We start from the raw sequence: 23,638 nt of genomic DNA, 5'->3' as shown, positions 1-23,638 counted from the left end.
TAATTTACATAAATGCAACTGAGTATCTGCTACAGAAGCTGCAATGATTTGTTTTTGTGAGTTCTCTGTTCAATCCACTGAAATACACTGCTGGGTCTGCATCTGGAAACCCCTGCTATAGACTTATCCACTACTGTGATAAATTTCTTGCTACTTGAAGTGCAACACATGGTAAGACATTCAGAATGAATGCAGTGATTCCACTTCATAGTAAGAGTCTTTAAGTATTACGCACTGACCTTTCTAATGGTTTAAGTACCTTTATTTGGTTACCAACATAATGAGATTCTACACTTAAGTAAAAGTTCCCAAATTTGTATCCCAAACACAAGGTCTAGCATTTTTGGTTATCCCCAAAAGTGGAAAGGATGAAAATTGTATTTAAAGATTTTTAAATTGCATGCTGATTGTCTAAAAGCAACTGCACTAATTAGCATTTTATTTAACATGTAATAAATGAAATATAAAAGTAATAACTACGACTATGAAAACTATGTCTATCTTTATACTGACCTTTATTCATATCCTAGAGCAGTCTTCTTGCAGACACGTTAGCTAACCTGGCTCTTTATCTACCTAACGTGACCTCTGCAAAAAATTCTAGGCAATTTTAAATAGTTAATAAAAACATTTCTACTTTGTTCTGGCAGAATTTTTTATTAAAATTTTCTTAAAGCAGGTATTTCAAAGTATTTTTTTTTGTTTTGTTATTTCTGGTTGCTTGCCAGAATTTACTCAACTGAACATCACGCCAACCTCTTTGCAATTTTTGCACATCTCCGTATTCAATTTCTGCTGCTACAAATATTTATAATATACTGTATATAATCTTTATACACTCTACCCGGCTGCTACTCCTTATGTTTACATTTACAGCAGCTTCACTGCTACTCTGCACTAATGTCATCTGATTGACTTTCTACTAGAGCTGTGTACTAGTCGGCGCTGCACTGTAACTTACTGTTCCCACTGTCTTGTTTTGGTAGTTTTGTACTGTCTTGTGCCGTTTGCACGTTTTCACTGTGCACCTTATGTAAATATATGTAGTCTCCTGTAGTTTTGTGTTCCTTTTATGTCGCACCATGGTCCTGGAGGAATGCTGTTTCATTTCATTGTGTACTAACTAGCTGTATATGGTTGAAATGACAATAAAGCCACTTGACTTGACTTGACTTGAATTCAGCCACAGCAACATCAGAAAAATATTCCCAGACAGCCTCATACATGTGAGAAGTTTTACACCAAAATATCATTTAAAAGTATAATTATGATTCTAAGGTCACAAACTTCCACCTTACAAATAACTAATTATCGACACGCAGATGTAGTAACCTTCCTGACATAAAGCCAAGTATCGTTAGTTAACTTGGAACAGTTTTCTAAAGACAAGAATTACACTCTAGTAAAGCCATTACATCATTTAGCGAATATTATAGACATAATATAAAACAAGGCTGTAGTTTCCATTATTAATGTACACCAGCAGTGTAGGCCCTCACTTCTCTCTCTCAGATGGCCATCTGCACCGCTGGCACAGCACTGCTATATTTCATTACTTTCAGTTTACTTCTTATCACACTTCTTATCTCTTAAAAGACATGGCAAACCGGATTACAAGATTGGATGCTTCAATTTATTTTCTCAGAGGGACACAAAGAGAACTGTTTTGGGTCAAATTCAGTCGGACAAAGGAGCAAGATCAGAGAGAGAAAAAAAGAAGAAGAATTAAAAATCATTACCAGTGCCTGCTTAGACACCCGGAACGAACACTTCGATATGTGAAAATGATTTCGACTTTTTCCCAGCTCCCTGCAGTATCTCAATAAGGTCTAAGCTAGATTTATTAGTTTACATATAAACGTATATAACAGAAATAATGGAATAAAAGAACAGCTCAAGTGAGAAAGTGGTACTAAAACTGTCCCAGGTGCTCATTTCAGCAAGCTCAGGTCTTTCTGCTAACAGCAAACATGCATACGTTCTTAATAAGTGTCTATAAAAACAAATTGCATGTGCTTATGAAATATTCCTTTTCTAACTCAAAAAACATGTCTTTTTTTTTTCTACCTCTCTCCCTCCTCAGCTACTCAAACGCAAATGATGCAATAAATGTGACGCCTTCGTGGTGAACATCCACGCAAACCATGAGCGAAGACAAACAAACAACGGAAAAACAACAGGAAGGTGGTTTAGCTCAGGCCATTATTTGACATGAGTAGACAGTGAGGTCATGTTCTTTTGTTTATTGGTCACCGGTGCATTTGGTCTGCTCGCCTCTCAGGAGCTCAGAGCGCCGCTAACTTTAGCTGCTAATCCTCTTAACAGGGAGCCGACATGGCCTTGTGCTTCCAGCCTCATCCACAGAAGGGCCAGAGAGAAAGTGTGTGTGGGTGTGTGGGTGTGAATGTGTGTGTACAACGCTCCATATATATGCTGATTTCATTAGGGTGCTGCATACTCAATGAGAAAAGAAAAAAAAAAAACTATCCAAAATAACAGTCACCGTGAAAAAAGAGGACCACGAGAGAAAACTCTCGGCTCCTTTGTCAAGACTCAGCATATAAACAAGAAAACCAATGCAGAAGCACATCATACACACTTGCCAAAAGACAGCAACTAGGATTTATTTATTTATTATTTTTTTTTTTTGCTCAAGCCTTCAATAAATTATTGTATTTATGCCTCCTTAAAAAGCATTTAAAAGTTGAGTGTAATGAAATAAATCACCTGTACCAGTACAATCATATTCAACCAGTCCATTAGTGATAATTTGCCTGCTGTCTCAGAGAGGCTCATCATGAGAGCTGCACAGAAACAGCACACATTAACTATGCTGCTACACATCTAGTTTGCAATATGCCTTGAAAAATATTACTGAGGGCCCTATGAATAATCTGCATTAATCTGGTCAGGATTAATGCTTTATGTAGATGTCATGGGTAATAAATCTCCCACAGAAACCTTATCGGTAAACCCTTGTGATTGGTCAGACTGCTCACTGAACACAATAAATAAATTTGCATGTATAAATGTGCACATTTGCATATTGTAGCGCTTCGTGTTATCAGTACTGAAAAGGCCAATATGGTGATAATAACGGACTAACAGCACACCATGCAGCGCTACTTTTCGCTTTCAGACAGTGCTCCAGGGTCGTAATGGTTTGAGCTGGGCAATAATCAAATTCTCTATCATGAATATAGGCTAATTTATCTACTAATTTTCATTATGGGATCACAATAAAACAAGGATTAAGATTATTGAGCCTATTACAATACATATTTCTTTCTAATTTCAATTGCCTTGACTCACCCAAACTGTGTGTGGAAAAACACTTCTGTGGGTGGAAACGCCTTGTTGATAAGACAGGTCAGAGGAAAATGGCCAGACTGGTTCGAGCTGCCAGGAAGGATATAGTAACTCATATAATCACTCTTTACAACCGTGGTGAGCAGGAAAGCATCACAGCAAGCACAAAACATCAAACTTTAAGGTGAATGGACTACAATAGCAGAAGATCACATCGGGTTCCACTCCTCACAGCCAAGAACAGGAATCTGAGGCTATCATGGGCACAGACTCACCCATACTGGACAGTCGAAGATTAGAGGAAAAAAAAAAAAAAAACATGATTTTTTTCCCCACTCTTCATCTGTCCAGTTTTAGTAAGTCCCATTGTGCCCATGATAGCCTCAGATTGTTCTTGGCTGACTCTTGGCGAAACGCAGCTAAAGAGTAGTAGTTTGGCTACACACACATTTGCAAATAATCACAGCACCAGCGTATAAGCACACAATAATGACTGAGAAATTCCAAAAATACATGAAAAGGCTTTATGTGTGAATGCTAACCTGATGTTGATAAGGTGTTATGCCTGTTAATAGCACTGAGTGCTGCCATGCTGTGAAGGAGGTGATGCTTAAAACAAAAAAAAAAAAACAGCTATTCTCAGATATATCTCAGACCTCCAGTGAAAACAGCCTGTCAGTCTGCAAATGGCTTCCTTTTTTTTTTTTTTTTTTCTTCTTTTCACTCAATTAGCGACGATCAGCCCGGGTGTGAGCGAGCAGAGACAGTACACTGCTGAGGGAAAAGATTTCACTCTTAAACAGCACGAGGAAGAGATTTCTTGAGAAAATGCATGCTATTTGGTTATGATGCAGCAGGTCAAGTGTTCAAGCTCTGCTTGGGGCTCAACTCCTGCTGCACAAGCGGATTCTCGATCTGCTTCACTCTGCTTCGCTCTACAGGCTTCTCTTGGTTCACAGAGGGCCTGAAGACGGTACCGTCTGGCCAAATAAAACAAAGTCCATTGCCTCATTGGTCAGTGTGAATCACAGCATCAGCTTGTTTAAATGAAATGTTTTGATTGTTGCAAAGGCTCCCATAATGTTGTCATTTCCTCCTCTACAGGATTTCTACCAAAGTTCCAAAACCTTCTGAGGAATTAGACAGTTCCTAAATGAGTTCCCAGTTTGTGCTTCCAATGCACTGCCAAACATGAGACCATCTAAAATACAGGGTGTTCCAAAAGTCTCCATACAGAGGGGAAATTAACAGTGTTTTAGCAAAAGATCTTCTAAACTTTTTCATACATGGTTTATATTATATTTTTTTCAGATTATGATTTAAGAATGCCTTTGACAAAAGAAGAACATATTGAAATCATTCTCATGGCTGGATCAGGAAGCTGTCACAAGGTTTACGATGGACTTTAATAGGAAACATAGCAAGCACATCACACACGACACTGCTGCCAAACTTATTAACAAATTCAAAAAGACTGGCCGTGTTGCGGACCAACTGAGAGCACAACCGACATGGTGCTGGTACACATAGTCCCCTGTGCATGGAGACTTCTGGGACACCCTCTTGAGTCAGATTTATCAAATATTTCTAATTCTGAAATTATTATTAGACAATGTCAATTCAACCTCTTTCTAGATATTTTAACAGATCTCGTGTTTGGTATTCCACTGGCAGCTTCCAAAAATTTTAAAAATACCTAAAGGAAACAATATTAATTACTAATATAAATGGAATAAAACAATTTCAATGCATTTATTCATTTCCAGTAAAAGCTTTATATTGGTCAGGGTCACAGTGAACCCAGAGCTCATCCCAGGAACACTGGGCATGAGGCGGGACTCCAGCCAATGCCCATACCGGTATGTTTTTGGGAGGTGGGAGGAAACCAGAGACCCTGGAAACAACCCACATGGACATGGAGAACATGCAAAACTAACCCATGCTGCCCGGGGAAACTCGAGATGTGAGGCAGTAACGCTACCTGCAGGCACCACCATGCTGCCCCAATTTCAATTTATATTAGCAAAATGTCTATATATTATCACTATATATTATAATATTTTCTTATCTTCATACAATAACCTCATGTTGAGGAATCTGAGATACAATCACCTACATTAATTATTTTTAAGTTATTTTAAGTTATTAAGTGAATAAATGACAGCATAGGACAAAATTACATAAACATGGAATTGGTTGAGATATTGATATTGGAAGTGGTTGAGATATTGAGATATTAAGTATTGATCTTTATTATTATACACTTATTTTTTGCTTGTTGAGAGAATAGGGTGCTAACAGTAATGAACATCTGTGCTCGTACAAAGAGCATTTCCACACCTTGACCCTATTTCGCCGTTGCTAGAACCATACAGAAAACCCTACAGTCCAGTGACGTTACTGACTTGTCACTCTCGTGGCAACAGGGAAACATTTCCCTATGCCAGTCATGCCTCAACGTCTGCCATAAAACAAGCTGTAGTAGCTGTCCGTTAGCTAAACACAGTCTTTAAAAATGCTGAGTAAGATGTTCGGTCATTCTGTAAAGCTTGCATTTTATCAATGAGTGAAGTCTGGCCTGCAGTAATAAATAAATAAATAAATAAATAAATAAATAAGTCTGGAAAAGAAACTAACAATGCTTCTGGAACTGCAGCCCAGGAGCTAAAATCCTCTCTGGTCCCTCTGTGCTTAAAATTCCTGGGTTATTGAGAAGGTTCCTGTGGTGGAAGTGTGTTCAGCCAAATGTAACAGATAGTTTAAAAGCTCCATTGTTCTCCAGTTAAAATTAGTGTAACATCACTGCTCTTGTATCAGAAGACCTCCGAGCAGAAGACTTTACACCGTCTTTACACTAGCTGGGAACACTGCTCCCTAGTGCAAGCTGATTTTAAATAGCAAACGCCTAACAGGACTGGAACAGGATGACCCCGTCTTTCAAGAGCCTGGCTCTAACTGTTTGTGATACAGTGCTTCAAAAAGCCGCAGTGTACCATATTGACGTGTGTATTGACGTTTTGTTTGGGAGTGTGTTATCACGCGCCCTGCAGGCCAGATCTATGGCTTTTATCCAGCCAGCAGCGCAGTAGGTACACTTTCTCTCTCCCATCCATTAACCCATTCACACTTCCTGTTCACACATGCTTTTCCCATTAATGCAGGACGTATGTACTCAATCATCCAGCTGGGGAAACTGATACATACTGTAATTATACATGAGTGAGTTCATCATGGTCTTTCAGTCTGGTCTTGAGTTTTTCATGTTCTTGACTGATCTGGTTTTTATCCCTGTGAAAAAGCCCAGATTATAAGAAGGTGCTTACAACGGAGATATTGTTTGGAATAATCACAGAAACAATACGTGTAATTTGCTTCCATCAGTCTGTATGGGATTAAGCCTGATGACCAGAGGGAGGAAAATATACTCTCATTAAGATGATTTGACATGCTTGGCCTTCCCGCAGCACTGATCTCCACTGTTTAATTCAGAATTTGTTTGAGTGTTACATTAAATACCCAATTATCTGAATCCTGTTCATCTCCAGTTCCAGTTCTAGTCTATAACTTGTTTTGCATTTAACACTTATCGCTTCTAGCAAAATAATGAGGGGAAAAAGTGAGACAAGACAGGTAGTCCAGTTAGCACCTAGCCTGTAAATAGAACAGCCTCGTCCCTGGAGAAGCGCTAAACAGGGCTGAGAGAAGCAGAAAAAACACAGACATCCCAGTGAGAATGAAAGGCATGACTCTGCACAAGGGTGTCAAACACTTTCCTGCCACTCTTCCCCCCCAAGCCCATGTCTGTCAGGAAGAAAAGGGGCTTTGTGGACTGCGGAGTCTGCTGGCTCTACGCGAACCCTCCCCTGCTGAACCGAGGGCCTCACTGAGTATCACTTACTCATACAGCCAGGAAGTCAGTTTCCACTCAATAGTTCTGCAGTGCAACACAAACATGGCTGTCTCACAAGAAAGTCTGCTGTAGCTTTGGGTACTGTAGTGTGCTGCTAGCGTTATGATTGTAGCTTTGGGTACCGCAGTGTGCTGATAGCGTTGTGATTGTAGCTTTGGGTACTGCAGTGTGCTGATAACGTTGTGATTGTAGCTTTGGGTACTGTAGTGTGCTGCTAGCGTTGTGATTGTAGCTTTGGGTACTGTAGTGTGCTGATAGCGTTGTGATTGTAGCTTTGGGTACTGCAGTGTGCTGCTAGAGTTGTGATTGTAGCTTTGGGTACTGTAGTGTGCTGCTAGTGTTGTGATTGTAGCTTTGGGTACTGCAGTGTTCTGCTAGCATTGTGATTGTAGCTTTGGGTACTGCTAGTGTTGTTTGTGTAGCTTTGGGTACTGCAGTGTGCTGCTAGAGTTGTTTGTAGCTTTGGGTACTGCAGTGTGCTGCTAGAGTTGTTTGTAGCTTTGGGTACTGTAGTGTGCTGCTAGCGTTGTTTGTAGCTTTGGGTACTGCAGTGTGCTGCTAGCGTTGTTTGTAGCTTTGGGTACTGCAGTGTGCTGCTAGAGTTGTGATTGTAGCTTTGGGTACTGCAGTGTTCTGCTAGTGTTGTGATTGTAGCTTTGGGTACTGCAGTGTGCTGCTAGTGTTGTGATTGTAGCTTTGGGTACTGCAGTGTTCTGCTAGCATTGTGATTGTAGCTTTGGGTACTGTAGTGTGCTGCTAGTGTTGTGATTGTAGCTTTGGGTACTGCAGTGTTCTGCTAGCATTGTGATTGTAGCTTTGGGTACTGCAGTGTGCTGCTAGAGTTGTGATTGTAGCTTTGGGTACTGCAGTGTGCTTCTAGAGTTGTGATTGTAGCTTTGGGTACTGTAGTGTGCTGATAGCGTTGTGATTGTAGCTTTGGGTACTGCAGTGTGCTGCTAGTGTTGTGATTGTAGCTTTGGGTACTGCAGTGTGCTGCTAGAGTTGTGATTGTAGCTTTGGGTACTGTAGTGTGCTGCTAGAGTTGTGATTGTAGCTTTGGGTACTGCTAGTGTTGTGATTGTAGCTTTGGGTACTGCAGTGTTCTGCTAGCATTGTGATTGTAGCTTTGGGTACTGTAGTGTGCTGCTAGAGTTGTGATTGTAGCTTTGGGTACTGCAGTGTGCTGATAACGTTGTGATTGTAGCTTTGGGTACTGCAGTGTGCTGATAGCGTTGTGATTGTAGCTTTGGGTACTGCAGTGTGCTGATAGCGTTGTGATTGTAGCTTTGGGTACTGCAGTGTGCTGCTAGAGTTGTGATTGTAGCTTTGGGTACTGTAGTGTGCTGATAGCGTTGTGATTGTAGCTTTGGGTACTGCTAACGTTGTGACTGTAGCTTTGGGTACTGCAGTGTGCTGCTAGCGTTGTTTGTGTAGCTTTGGGTACTGCTAACGTTGTGACTGTAGCTTTGGGTACTGCAGTGTGCTGCTAGCGTTGTTTGTGTAGCTTTGGGTACTGTAGTGTTCTGCTAGCATTGTGATTGTAGCTTTGGGTACTGCAGTGTGCTGCTAGAGTTGTGATTGTAGCTTTGGGTACTGTAGTGTGCTGCTAGCGTTGTGATTGTAGCTTTGGGTACTGCAGTGTTCTGCTAGCATTGTGATTGTAGCTTTGGGTACTGTAGTGTGCTGCTAGTGTTGTGATTGTAGCTTTGGGTACTGCAGTGTTCTGCTAGCGTTGTGATTGTAGCTTTGGGTACTGCAGTGTGCTGCTAGAGTTGTGATTGTAGCTTTGGGTACTGCAGTGTGCTGCTAGAGTTGTGATTGTAGCTTTGGGTACTGTAGTGTGCTGATAGCGTTGTGATTGTAGCTTTGGGTACTGCTAGTGTTGTGATTGTAGCTTTGGGTACTGCAGTGTGCTGCTAGAGTTGTGATTGTAGCTTTGGGTACTGCAGTGTGCTGCTAGAGTTGTGATTGTAGCTTTGGGTACTGTAGTGTGCTGCTAGAGTTGTGATTGTAGCTTTGGGTACTGCAGTGTTCTGCTAGCATTGTGATTGTAGCTTTGGGTACTGTAGTGTGCTGCTAGAGTTGTGATTGTAGCTTTGGGTACTGCAGTGTGCTGATAACGTTGTGATTGTAGCTTTGGGTACTGCAGTGTGCTGATAGCGTTGTGACTGTAGCTTTGGGTACTGCAGTGTGCTGCTAGAGTTGTGATTGTAGCTTTGGGTACTGTAGTGTGCTGATAGCGTTGTGATTGTAGCTTTGGGTACTGCTAACGTTGTGACTGTAGCTTTGGGTACTGCAGTGTGCTGCTAGCGTTGTTTGTGTAGCTTTGGGTACTGCTAACGTTGTGACTGTAGCTTTGGGTACTGCAGTGTGCTGCTAGCGTTGTTTGTGTAGCTTTGGGTACTGTAGTGTTCTGCTAGCATTGTGATTGTAGCTTTGGGTACTGCAGTGTGCTGCTAGAGTTGTGATTGTAGCTTTGGGTACTGTAGTGTGCTGATAGCGTTGTGATTGTAGCTTTGGGTACTGCAGTGTTCTGCTAGCATTGTGATTGTAGCTTTGGGTACTGTAGTGTGCTGCTAGTGTTGTGATTGTAGCTTTGGGTACTGCAGTGTTCTGCTAGCGTTGTGATTGTAGCTTTGGGTACTGCAGTGTGCTGCTAGAGTTGTGATTGTAGCTTTGGGTACTGCAGTGTGCTGCTAGAGTTGTGATTGTAGCTTTGGGTACTGTAGTGTGCTGATAGCGTTGTGATTGTAGCTTTGGGTACTGCTAGTGTTGTGATTGTAGCTTTGGGTACTGCAGTGTGCTGCTAGAGTTGTGATTGTAGCTTTGGGTACTGCAGTGTGCTGCTAGAGTTGTGATTGTAGCTTTGGGTACTGTAGTGTGCTGCTAGAGTTGTGATTGTAGCTTTGGGTACTGCAGTGTTCTGCTAGCATTGTGATTGTAGCTTTGGGTACTGTAGTGTGCTGCTAGAGTTGTGATTGTAGCTTTGGGTACTGCAGTGTGCTGATAACGTTGTGACTGTAGCTTTGGGTACTGCAGTGTGCTGATAGCGTTGTGATTGTAGCTTTGGGTACTGTAGTGTGCTGATAGCGTTGTGATTGTAGCTTTGGGTACTGCTAACGTTGTGACTGTAGCTTTGGGTACTGCAGTGTGCTGCTAGCGTTGTTTGTGTAGCTTTGGGTACTGTAGTGTTCTGCTAGCATTGTGATTGTAGCTTTGGGTACTGTAGTGTGCTGATAGCGTTGTGATTGTAGCTTTGGGTACTGCTAGCGTTATGATTGTAGCTTTGGGTACTGCAGTGTGCTGCTAGTGTTGTGATTGTAGCTTTGGGTACTGCAGTGTGCTGCTAGCGTTGTTTGTGTAGCTTTGGGTACTGCAGTGTGCTGCTAGAGTTGTGATTGTAGCTTTGGGTACTGCAGTGTGCTTCTAGAGTTGTGATTGTAGCTTTGGGTACTGCAGTGTGCTGCTAGAGTTGTGATTGTAGCTTTGGGTACTGCAGTGTGCTGCTAGAGTTGTGATTGTAGCTTTGGGTACTGTAGTGTGCTGCTAGAGTTGTGATTGTAGCTTTGGGTACTGTAGTGTGCTGCTAGAGTTGTGATTGTAGCTTTGGGTACTGCAGTGTGCTGCTAGAGTTGTGATTGTAGCTTTGGGTACTGCAGTGTGCTGATAGCGTTGTGATTGTAGCTTTGGGTACTGTAGTGTGCTGCTAGCGTTGTTTGTGTAGCTTTGGGTGCTGCACTGTGCTGCTAGCGTTGTTTGTGTAGCTTTGGATACTGTAGTGTGCTGCTAGCGTGGCTTGAGATGTTTAAGTTCACCTGCTGTTTCAAATAATCCCACAAGTTTTCTATGGGATTGTGATGCAGTGATTTTGGAGTCCAGTCAAAATGTCCCAGTCGAACAAGTCTCTCTCTCTCACACACACACACGAACACACACACACACACACACACACACACACACACACATACAAAAACACACACACACACACAGTTAGCTTTATGGACTCTACAGTTGTCATCCTGGAACGTAGGAATTTTAGTGTTGTGTTGTGCTTATACATGAAGCACAAAAGCCAAACCTCAGAGTCTGACCAACAACTGCCCAAGTTCCATTTGTGCTAATGTGAAACCCATTGTCTGTACACTAAAACACTGTTGTTGGTGAATGTGACTAATTTTCCATCCCGAAGGCATATTTAGTATTTCCAGTGCCCTCCAAAATTATTTGTATACTTCATAAAAATGATCAAACATGATTGTATTAAATAAAACTTTACACTATTTTAAACAATAATTCAAGTAATAGGATAAACTGTCTTTCTTTTAACAAAATATCACTCTCATTAGAAATGAAATGTCTACCTTTTTAAATAACAGCAATTGCTTTCATAAATATATGTGCCAAAACTTCTGACATCTCTAAGAAATATTTTAAATAAAAACAAAACTAATTTTTACTCTTAGATAAGAAAAATAACTATAAATACTAAAAAGTTGTCTCTGCACAAATCAGCTAATGGATATAAAGAAATACATAATTAGTTAAAAATATTATTACACACAATCAGGGCCAATATCTCATGTATGAAACAGTTTCACATGTATGAATGATTGCCAGGAGACCCAGAGGCACACTGTCTCCCCACACAGCAAGGTGGAAAAAAACGAAGAGTAGCTAATCCATGTAGTGCCGTCTTCAGGAGGTGGGAGGAAACTGGAAACCCGGAGTAAACCCACACAGACACGGGGGCAACATGCAAAACCCACAGACGGTAATCCGAGTTAAGGATCGAACCTGAGACACTGGAGCTGTTAGGCAGCAACACCAACATAAATTGAATAAATAAAGAGCATACAAGTCTGAAATAATATGAACTGAAATGCTCAGTATGCAGAACATGGATATTTTCACCTTCTCTACCTCTTTAGATGATCCAAATCAAAGCCTAGTAATTTGTCTGGATAGAAAACAAAAGGAAAGGAGTACTGGCTGTGCGCTTCGTCTGAGCCTGAAAAGCCTCCAAATGCTCCTCGCTTAATCCCCATCTGTTCTATCCTGCGTGCAGGAGTCATGCCAGGCTCCCGTGCTGCCTGCTGCACCACATACGCCACCAAAGGCAACATATCCTCTGCACAAAGCTCTGTGTGGTACACACCAGCCTGTTCTGCTCTCCACTCTGGCCTAGTCAATCAGACATCAGTTAACTGCTCGTAGCTCATGACGGGGCTGCGACTTACACGTGCTGCCTGATCAGCACCCAGGAGTACAGTGATGTTTAACCCTCAGACAACACCAGACTCAGATGATGAGGATGATGATAATGATGTTGGGGATTTCTTTGGGCTCCATTTTAATAAAACTGTCATTGTGTCATCACAGGGAATCATTTCAATCAAGCAATAATTGAAATTGAAATAAATTGTAAATAAATAATCTGCACGGTTATAGCAACATATCAATACAATATATCAATATATTTTATTTTTTATATTATTAGCTAGCATATATAATATTAGTTACAGCCGTGCCGATATTCAGTATAACTACACGATTGCGAGTGTGATATTGCTTTTATACCATAGTTCTATAAACAAGAAATTAATATTGAGTAAGTGACATGTCGAACACAATATGGCCAAATGTTATGTTTCTTTTTGCTCCGCTGGCAGAAATAGATCCTGAAGAAGCCACACTCACTTTATAGCATGTCAGCTAGCTCTAGCTAGCTCATACGGATGTGTACGCTCCCGTTAAAAGGTGCGTCCGATAAAACTGGCTTGTCTTCTTCCTTTTCATTTTCATCTGATGAAGTTTCATATAAGCCCAAAGTATTGTTTGCCATGTCCGCTTATGATGTCGCTAATTTTGAACTAGGAAGTAGATATTATGTGGAACACAGACGAGGGAGTGACACACACAGTGAAATATCCCAGTAAAGTTATAGGAAACATAAGCACCCTTGGAGCGCCGGTTGACCAATCAAATTAGTGGACCGGGACTAACTGCTATATAATATGTGATATGTATAATATGTAAGTGTACCAACAACTCACAGAAATGCAGCCACATTGACTTTGCAACAATTAGTTTTAGAGACTGACGCAGAAGGGTGGTGATGGATGTGTTTGTGATATTAGCGCTGGTGTATTGTACTCAGATAGAGCAGGTTCGGCACACTGTAACGTTTCGCTCTACCACGCTCTGCCGTCACTGTCGTAACTCAGAGAAAGCCAAAGTGCTCCCATACACCAGACTTCTATGATTGGGGGGAATTTTTCAGCTCCTGCTTCCTCATGAACTAGTTTGCTAAAACTCTAGCTGCTCGCCTAATAAAGTGCTGAGCAGAAGTGTGTTTTTCGAACTCCTGTAGCCTCTCCTGATGCGAGCTAAAATAGATGCTTTTCAGAGGAGGAAGAGTGGGCTAGATTAAATTGAACTGTTTATTACATCTCACATAATATAAGCAGTATTTTAAGATGAAAAGCCTACTTTATACAGTCTGCTGAATGTGAATCGGGAGCCTTGTGTAAACCGATACGATATGATACAGCCTATCACTATACCCCTATGAAGGTCAGAACTACACATCCATGTTAAAATTAATTTTTTTTAAAATTCAAATTAAAATAATCTGGTTGTGTGTACACCCCTGTTACTTATACATTAACACATTGTTTACATCACAAAACCCTGCAATTTAACAGGGGTGTGTAAACTTTTTATATATATACTGTATATAATATAATAACTATGTAGACTTCAATAATTCATGTTTTTTTACATTTTTATTTCTGACGTGTAAGAAATCAACAAATCAAATCAAACAACAGGAACACAATAGCTTAACACAAAGAAAGAGCAATAATGAAAGGAAATATTAAATGGTGACAGAGCACATTACATTCTGTTCTGTTATTGCTGAACGTCCTGTTTATCAACACAAAAATGGAAAATAATCACCCTTTTGTTTTCTACTGGCTCAGAAGTCTGAGGTTCACCTAGATAAAGCTGGCACAAGACGTGAAAGTTACCGCAAACGTGTCTTTAACGTCCTGTGACCTTTCCCCTTCGGTGAACCGGCTTTTCCGCAGGGCACATTATTTTATTGGTGTTTGGAATGCTTCAACTCCGAAAGCAGAAAAGCTTTCAGGTCTTCCATACTAATCATAAATACTATAGCTAAACTGTAAATGTTGGCACCTCTACAGCTGCCTGATAAACAGTTTACTTGGTTCTATATAAACACAGCTAGTGATAATGATTTATTAAAACAAAGTACGTCCGGTCAAAGGCATCATCATCACCAGATCATGTTTTGGCCTGGAGCTCTTGTCGCAGTGATGTTTAATACCACTTTAAAACAAGCTTCCTTTTCTGGAAAAGTGAACGTGGATGACTGCAAGTAGAAGAGAGATTCCAGGGAGAGCAGAGACGCAGCATGCCGGCTCGGCGACATTAACACAGCCTTTTAATATTTCCATATTTGCACTGAAGCAGAGTGAGGAAGGGCCAGTGTGCAGCTGTGTATGTGTGTGTATCCATCATTATAATTGGACAATAAAGAAGCTCAGGGTGCTGTTAATGCTGTCACTGTTTATAGAAGCAAAGAAAAGTCAAAGGGCAATTTTACCCAGCTGCTGAAGTCGTACAGAGTGCTGTGAAACTGTACAGTCTAGCATCTCCTCGCTCTAAACCATCATTTTATTCAGCTAGCTTGCTACATTAGAGACACACAACCATACAGAGCCCAGGACACTCCACATCTGAGACGACACAGGCACCACATGCACTAAATGTGTCATTTAGTCAAATGCGTAAAGTCTGTATTTAGTGAAAAAAGCACATAAAATGCATTTTTTTCTCAGATGAAAGGATAATTAAGTGTTAGCATACTGACAATGTGAAAACATCACAGGCTTCAAAGAGCATCTATACTGCTATAAAAACGTCATGAAGACCTTCACAGTAAAACTATACACATATGTGGCACATCCCTGATATACACCCACACACTCACACACACACACACACACACACACACACACTCAGCTGTGAGAGAGCAGAGAAACGTCCTACGCACAGACATTGATATAGACTCCCACATACACACTGACACACACATGCACACACACACATTCCACCATGCACACAACCCCAACCAACACGCACACATACACACGCACACACAGTTTCACAGCTATGAAGGAGCAAAAAACTGTCTCACATGCACACACACACACACACACACACAGACACAGAAACGCACACGCACTGACACAAGCACACAACTGTGAGGGAGCATGAGGGAGCTCATAAATGTCTCTCACACACAGAGAGAGAGAGAGACTCTGACACACACACACACACACACACACACACACACACACACACACACACACAGACGCTGAGAGACACACACACACACACACACACACACACACACACACACACACACAGACGCTGAGAGACAGACACACACACACACACACACACACACACACACAGCTGTGAGGAAGCAAAGAAATATCTCATACACAGACAGGCGCACCCCGACACGCGCGCCCCGACACGCGCACCCCGACACGCGCACCCCGACACGCGCACCCCGACACGCGCCACATACAGATAAAATTTGTTACATCCTGTCCACTTAAATTCCAGGCTTATTATTCAGCTTCATGGACTATATAATTAGTCTGAGCATTTAAACATGATCAGATGTTGTGAACTATTTAAAGTGGTTATGCAGTGGAAAAATCTGCTCATTATATCTACAGCTTTATAAGTTAAAACTCATACTGAATAAAAACGGTTGTGTAACAGCAAACTTTTGTAAGAGAAGGCCAAATTGCAAAATGTTTTTTTTTCCATACTAATTACTCAGCCCTGATGATTCCTTGTACAACATTTCAAATACAGCCGAGTTTCATAGATAATGAGGAGGTAAAATCTGGCACTCAGATGCAGCATGTGATCACAGTTAATGCAGAGCTGTAAACAGTAGCAGGAAAGGCATCGGGTATTGAGATTTGAAAGTCTGGCTGTGATGTGAATTAGGTTGGCAGAGGTCCCTGAGAAACAGATTGCCCCGGCGTTCATGCTGAGCAATGCATTCTGGGCAATAGGCGGGTTCCTGGCTGCATCTCGCTCTTTTTTCCACTCATGGTGAGCAGACGAGCAGGTGGAGGAACTTGCAGAATACTGACTTTTTTTTAGAATTAAATTATCTACGAGATCACTGATGACTTTATAGATGACTTTTTAAAAATATATGAATTTTATATGTACATCTAGACAGAATGAATAACTGAACGACAGAAACCATGCCAACATGGCCAGGATGTTTAAGCTGCTTAATAAACAAGAGTGTTCTTATGTAACGCTGAAGCATCAAAGTGCTACAGAAACCCAAATCCTCGTCACATCCTGAGGTACAGCAGGCAGAACACGGGCCAAGAATTCATCAATCTAAACACTGCGTCGGCTCTGAGAGGAGAGGTGGAGAGAAATTCAGCAGTGACGATTCATTCACACTACAAGTGTACATCACGGTCTCATCTACGACAGCACACATGAGAGCAGTTCCTACACCAGCAGACTTACACCAATAAGATGAGAGTCACGTGAAATGAATCTGAATTAACCTTATACCACAGCGCTGATGAAATCTGATGAAATCTCAAATCTGATTGGCCAGAAGGTGTTAATTTTCTATAACAGAAGCTCTGACCGTAGTGCCAGCTACAAGGCAAATCACGGGTTTATATTAATGCACTTGTTCTAATATGGTCGAATATGAAAACTGAACTCTTTCACAGGGACTTGTGTGGCAGATGCTACACAAACAGATTTTTTAAAAAACTCATATTTGTTGATATGGTGATCTGTAGGAAATGTTTATTTAGCATTTTTGGAAGGAGTCTCCAGCGTCTGTGCTGACGATCTATATAATCCAAGCCTAACAAAAATCACATTTATCCAAACACAACAAATTGCATTTTTTTTTTATTTTGTGTCTTTAAGATATAATGAAATAAAGAGAGGCTGGTGGGGTAATGAGTGTGTATAGCTGCTATAATGTATGATAACATGAAGAAACATCTCTTCTCGTGGTCCTGCATCTATAACAGGAAAAATGTATACGTTGCTCTTTAATAAATAAAAATGTGTATTCATTGGAAAACGGCTGTGGTATAAGAGGAAAACCCTTCAAGGCGTGTGTGGTAACAGTCGCTTTCTGCCGGGCATGACCACCGTTGTTGAGTATTTTCCTAAAACAGCTTGCCCCAAGTGATATATATCCCTGTGTCTGTTTGCTAGAATAGTGCTGTTTTTTTATTTAAAGTGTAATTATGTTTATATTTATGTATAGCATCGGTTGCTAGCATTGCACCTGTGGTCCTCTAGTCTCACGTGACTCCTAGAGGATTCACTTATTAATGAAACGCAACTCTTCTACACTCACCTGGTTACCATATTCGGCATTGGGAGAGGACATTACAAACTTACCACTGTGTTCCTGCACAGGAAAAGAACACTGCAGCACAGCAGCACACTACAGACCTGCTCTGTGACCTTTTCCTCTAGAAATAGAGAGGCGCACTGTCAGCACTCCGCTCTGTGTTACTATAATGGGGCATGAGAGAAATGAACTCAAAGTGCCTCTATATCTGTAAAAAATCTAGCCGCTTTTTGTAAAATCCTTGATGCTGAAGATGAGAAGTTGCTGTCTTGGATCAATCAAAAGTAACCAGGCCAGAACGCAATACACCAAATAATCGTTTGTGGGGCTATTCTTATTAATTACCCAGCAGAGAATCAATACTAGGTCACTGATCTCCAATACTGGGCTACTGATCTCTGGATTTCTGGTTGTGGTGTCAAAAAATAGATTGTGATGGCTCTCTTGGGTAGCTCACAGCCGAGGTTATATAATTCATCAGACTCGGTAGTGCTATGACAGAAAGGGACACGCTGAACAATATACTGGCATTTCAGCCATTTGTCACGCAGCAGAGAGCTGGGACGTGAATGGGGACGACTCCTGTGGGTGTGTGTTGAGATCTGGGCTCATAGAGCAAGCCTGTGGGTCTGCACAGTGTTTTACAGACTCCCTGCTCTGCAGCACAGATCAATGTGAGTGACGTGGGGAGGCAGCTGTGATGGAAATTATCGCCTCGGACTTGGATGGAAAATATGGATGATAAGCGCCACAGGCCCTGCAGTATCACACTACCACATCTGATCCTCACTGCAGCTCAGATGAGGAGACAAGGGTCAGGGGACACAGTGCTGGGACAAGTATGGGATGTGACAAGGGTTTGAAATTAACATTGGTGCTACCGTTGCAACACACACAGTAACGTCAGTGTCACTGCTGTGCAGCTAAGAAACATCTGGCCAGCGGTGGTCCTATGATAGAACATCTACGGTTAAGCCCAGACCTGCATTTAAGGTTTCTGACAGCATGCTACAGGGATACAGGAGACACCTGTAAACTGTGCTTCACTGCTTTCCTAGATAAATCAGCGATCACATAATATTCGCTCTGTGGAAGATCCAGATCACTGAAAGGGAAAGGACGAGGTATATGCAAAAACTCAGATTTACATCTTGACGCTTTGTGTCAGCTGTATCTAGGTGAATTCACAAGCTTCTATCTCGTGAGCCAATAGGGAACAAGAGGGCAGGTCTGTGGGCTCTGGTCAGTCAAAAGAGGCCAGAAAGTAGTAATTAGTTATGCAGTTAGCATGCATTTGTCTTGTCACAGACATAAGCTAAGGCTTTTGTGGTAAAATGCTGATTTTCTTGTCAGCAATGTTGGCACCTCTGCTATGATGATTCCATTCCACTCATGAACAATGCTAACAAATTGTGCAGAGCTACAGACGAGCTACAGGCAGTAAGTGTATACCTACAAAGTGTATATGGTAGGTTACAAAACAATAACATAACCGCACGGCGTACATTTATTATTGGTAGCATGTCCTCCTCTTCACTCAGCGCATCTCCTCTGTTTTTATCTCATAGCTAAATACGGAAACCGAGATTTCTGTTGAACCGTGAAGAAGCCTAGCTAGGACAAAATGAGACGACATGCAGTTGGCGTGAATTACTAAATTAAATAATGACATAACAGACAGCACCTGAGAAACAAAAAGAGTGCGAGGAAGAAAATGATGAGGGGGAAAACAAATAAAATAAAGATCACCACTGGACACCACTTCTCAGCCTGGACTACAGCTTGAGTCTGGTCTAAGAACCAGACCTGCCCCTTGGCTTGATTCTGTCCACTGTGCTTTGTGTTACATTCAGTATAATGGGTTCAAATTGAAACTTGATTTGAACTGTTTCTCATTTCTGTAGCCTGAGTAGCAGCCCTTTACAAGCCAGCTTATTATTCAGTTATTTATCTTCAAGCATATTACTCAGTAACTACTATACATTCCTCAGCTGTGAAAGTAAGAGGAAAAGTATGTAGTTATGAGAGTGAAGAATGTAAGTCTGAACAGGTCCTAGGAGTGTAAGGGGTGATTAGAGGTAATAGCGAAAAGGATTATTTGTAGTTGGTATACTACAGTGAAAGTGAAGAATTGCTACTAAGTACAGAAAAACAAGTAGACATTTTTTTTCAAGCGCTAAACGTTCAGAAAAAGGTTAAATCTCGGAAGTAAAGGAAGCAAAAAAGAGGCATCAGTAAAACATTATCTATTAAGAAGCTCTGTAGAAACATTTTATCTGACAGTATAGATATAATAGTGTCTTTTTTACATCTCAGAAGTAATAGTGTCTTTTTTACATACTACATTTTATTTTACCGCAAATGTTTTAGTGACCTTGTTAACATTTCTGTCTCCTATGAGAGTTTTTACAGGAGCTGTGTTCGTCACTTTACAGGATGCACATCAATGGAAACACTGAACTGTTTACTTTATAAAGTGGTGGGAAGCAGCTTGTTTCCACGAAGCTTGTTCCATATCTAGTCCAAACAAAAAGCATTTCTACCACACAATCTGTAGACGAACCTACCTTGGAAAAATGCAGCCCTGTCTCTGAGAGCCGGAAGACGAGTGCCTGAGGTACACAGCAACAACAGATTCCCTGCCAAAAAACAAAAAACACACAGAGGATGACCTTTATGAAAGTGCTCCAGTGTCTTAAATACGTGTAAATTTGCCCTTACTGTCAAATGCATTAAAAAGAAAAGTCTGAGTGACAGACGGGACTGACAGATGCTGTTCCTCCTCTGTGTGAAGTCAAACAATACTGACAGCAATCAATACTGAAGCCTTTATCAACAGTACTGGCTGATATTAACATTTTTAGCAACTTCCATTATATTAATGTTACAGTTAAACACGCAACAAAAATACTATACAAAAACAGAATCATTTAGTTCATTTAAAAAAAGCATTAAATACATTTATCAAACTTTACTAAGGGTTTACTGTTTATATTAGACCTTGCTCTGAAATTATAGTTGATATTGATAAAAATACTATCACTCAAGTACTGTATCTACCTATGTATTAATTTATAATAACTGTCACTACACAGTAAAAACATACATTCTCCAGGCACTTTAATAGGAACACCTGTACACCTGCTCATTCATACAATTATCCAATCAATCACGTGGCAGCAACGCAATGCATAAAATCATGTAGTCACAGGTACAGATACAAGATCTTCAGTTAATATTCACGTCAAACATCAGAATGGGGAAAAATGTGATCTCTGTGACTTTGACTTAAATACGTTGAATGGATGTCTTGAGTATTTCACAAACAGTTTCACACAAAACTTTTTACTTCTAAAGTAAACAACCCATCCAGTGAGTGACAGCTCCGTAGGTGGAAACGCCTTGGACGAGATAGATTCTCTGTTTTTTCCTCTTGCTGATGAGAGAGTGGAACCGGATGTGGTCTTCTGCTGTTGTAGTCCACACGCCTCTAGGTTCAGCATGTTGTACGTTTGTAAAGAGTGGTTATTTGTCTTTCCATAGCTGTCCTGTCAGCCCGAACCAGTCTGGCCACTCTCCTCTGACCTCCTTCATCCACAAGGCATTTCCACGCACAGAACTGATGCTCACTGGATGTTTTTTGTTTTTCGCACCATTCTGTGTAAACTTTAAAGACTCTTTAGTGCTCTTGACCACTATCTGCAGGATTTTTTTGCATTACACTCCTGCCACATGTTTGGCAGCCTGATGTGGCTGAATAATCACATGGTACAGGCGTTCCTATGAAAGTGGTTGGTATGTGTATATATTAGAAGTAATAAAGCAGACAAAATGTTCAACATAGTACACAAAGTTTGCAGAGAATTTCAGATTTTACTGGCTGTGTTGGGAAGAGTTGTCTGCAAGAATACCGTACATAAAAACATGCTGATCATGTGACCAGACACTTCAACAGCAAACACAGCATTAATGGTCTTCATTTGCACTGTTATAGGAGCAATAAAGTGAGGATGCTTAAAAAAATAAAAAATAAAAAAATAAAAAAATAAAAAGCTCATCTTGCTCTCAGAACTTTAGAGCCCTTTCGAATGAATGTCATGTTTTGTATTACAATATCAACCATTTTGAACATAATCTGGTTTCACGTCCTATAACCCCAGAAGTTCAGCTGATGAAGGACTTTTGTCTGAAATGTCCTACTTCTCTGGAAACTTTCTGAACCTTTAACTATACACTTTGCTACAAAATAAACTATATACACTTCAATACACTTCAAGCTCCCTTTTTCGATCGAGGTAGTTCTCCCCTATTCACACAATGGCTACCAATCTGAGATTGAGATGGTGCTTTCTGAAAGAACAAGAAGAAGAGAAGAAGTGATGTGTGGAAAAGTATAGTGAACCATACTCGGAATTTGTGCTCTGCATTTAAACCCTTTCAAGTGCACACACACACACACACCGTGAACACACACCCGGAGCAGTGGGCAGCCTTTTTTTTTGCTGTGGCACCCGGGGAGCAGTTGGGGGTTCGGTGCCTTGCTCAAGGGTCTCACCTCAGTCGTGGTATTGAGGGTGGAAGAGAGCGCTGGTCATTCACTCCCCCCACCTACAATCCCTGCCGGACCTGAGACTCGAACCCACAACCTTTGGTTTGGTTACAAGTCCAACTCTCTAACCATTAGGCCACGACTGCCCCCTCAATGCTACATCTTTTTACACACAGATGAACAAGGTCCTTGCAGAGAATCAAAACTGTGATCTTACAAAAACTAGCCAAATGCTTAACCAGTGCGCAACTCAGGAACACGCTTCACGTGTCACTTCAAGTCATCTTTCTGTCTACAGTACACTTAAAACAAGTGTTGGCCAAAGTACTGCACAATAAAGGGGCTTGAATTTTTTTTTTCTTAAAATTCAATGTAATATGCTTAATAAAATGTACAGTGAAAGGAAATAAGCATTGGTACACTTTTTGTTTTTGTTATTTAATATATTTCACGTGCACATATCCACTTCAAACTTACACACACACCATGTCTTTTGATTTTGTACTTATTTAAATCTGAACAAAAAAGTATGTATTGATAAGCATAAACAAAGATATGTTTTAAAAAAAACAAAACTAATAGAGGAAAAAGTATTTGGACATGAAATTACCAATGTTAGCACTCTGCAAAGCTGTTATTTGAATAAAGAGTTCTGATTTGTCTGACTGCTCTAAGTCGCACATCTCTGTGCTTCTTCTTTAACAGAGGAGTTTTGCTTGGGGATGGAGATGATTTGTGATGCAGTTCATTGTTTATTGTTCTCTGTGTAACTGTTGTTTCACCTGCTTTCAGGTCATCTTGCAACTCTTTTCGAGTGACTGCTAGCTTTTCTCTTAACTTTCTTATCATTAGTCTGAGAGTTTGTTGTGAATGATGATGCATGATGCATCTGTCTGGGGATGATTAGTTGTGGTTCCATGGATACAATAGTCAGAAAACAGGCGGGGAAAAAGTAAGTGCACTCTTCCTACTTCTACAATGATTAAGAGAGTAATTAGCAGCCAGGTTTTACAAATGAAGTGCAAAAGATTAGTTAATCATCAAGAATTGTGACTACCGCTGTAAAGGCAACGCAGAACCTTTGGTGCTCTGGAACACTCAAGGTGTGTGTCTACATCATGCCAAGACGAAATCAGTGATGACTTCAGAGAAGCAACTTTTGCTGCTCATCAATCTGGGAAGGGTTATAAGGCCATCTCCAAATTATATGTACAGAAGCCAGAAACATGATATGGATATTACATGCTTGATTAAAACTCTAACACAGTCTAACACACTCTAACATCAGGACGGATGCCGCAGACATTCATGGCTGGAAGTTCAAGAGACCATAACTGTTCCTGTTTCCCCTAGATGGGAAGAATGGCATTATTTCTCTTTCCTATATTAATCAGAATGACACTACCCA

The 23,638-nt window shown here is 40.9% G+C and overlaps 1 protein-coding gene across 3 annotated transcripts in view; it reads right to left on the bottom strand.

The window, feature by feature from the left end:
• adarb1b (adenosine deaminase RNA specific B1b) overlaps positions 1-23,638 on the bottom strand; it is a 158,208-nt gene that overhangs the window by 72,340 nt on the left and 62,230 nt on the right. For all 3 annotated transcript variants that reach the window (XM_053234364.1, XM_053234367.1, XM_053234365.1), the window contains exon 3: positions 20,249-20,320. The gene's annotated coding sequence lies outside the window, so the exon portion shown is untranslated. The remainder of the gene's footprint in view (positions 1-20,248; positions 20,321-23,638) is intronic.

Source organism: Pangasianodon hypophthalmus, chromosome 5, assembly GCF_027358585.1.
Source record: "Pangasianodon hypophthalmus isolate fPanHyp1 chromosome 5, fPanHyp1.pri, whole genome shotgun sequence".
In the NCBI taxonomy this organism is placed as follows: domain Eukaryota; kingdom Metazoa; phylum Chordata; class Actinopteri; order Siluriformes; family Pangasiidae; genus Pangasianodon; species Pangasianodon hypophthalmus.
The sequence above is the reverse complement of the archived record's forward strand: the minus strand, read 5'-3'. Positions and strand labels throughout refer to the sequence as shown.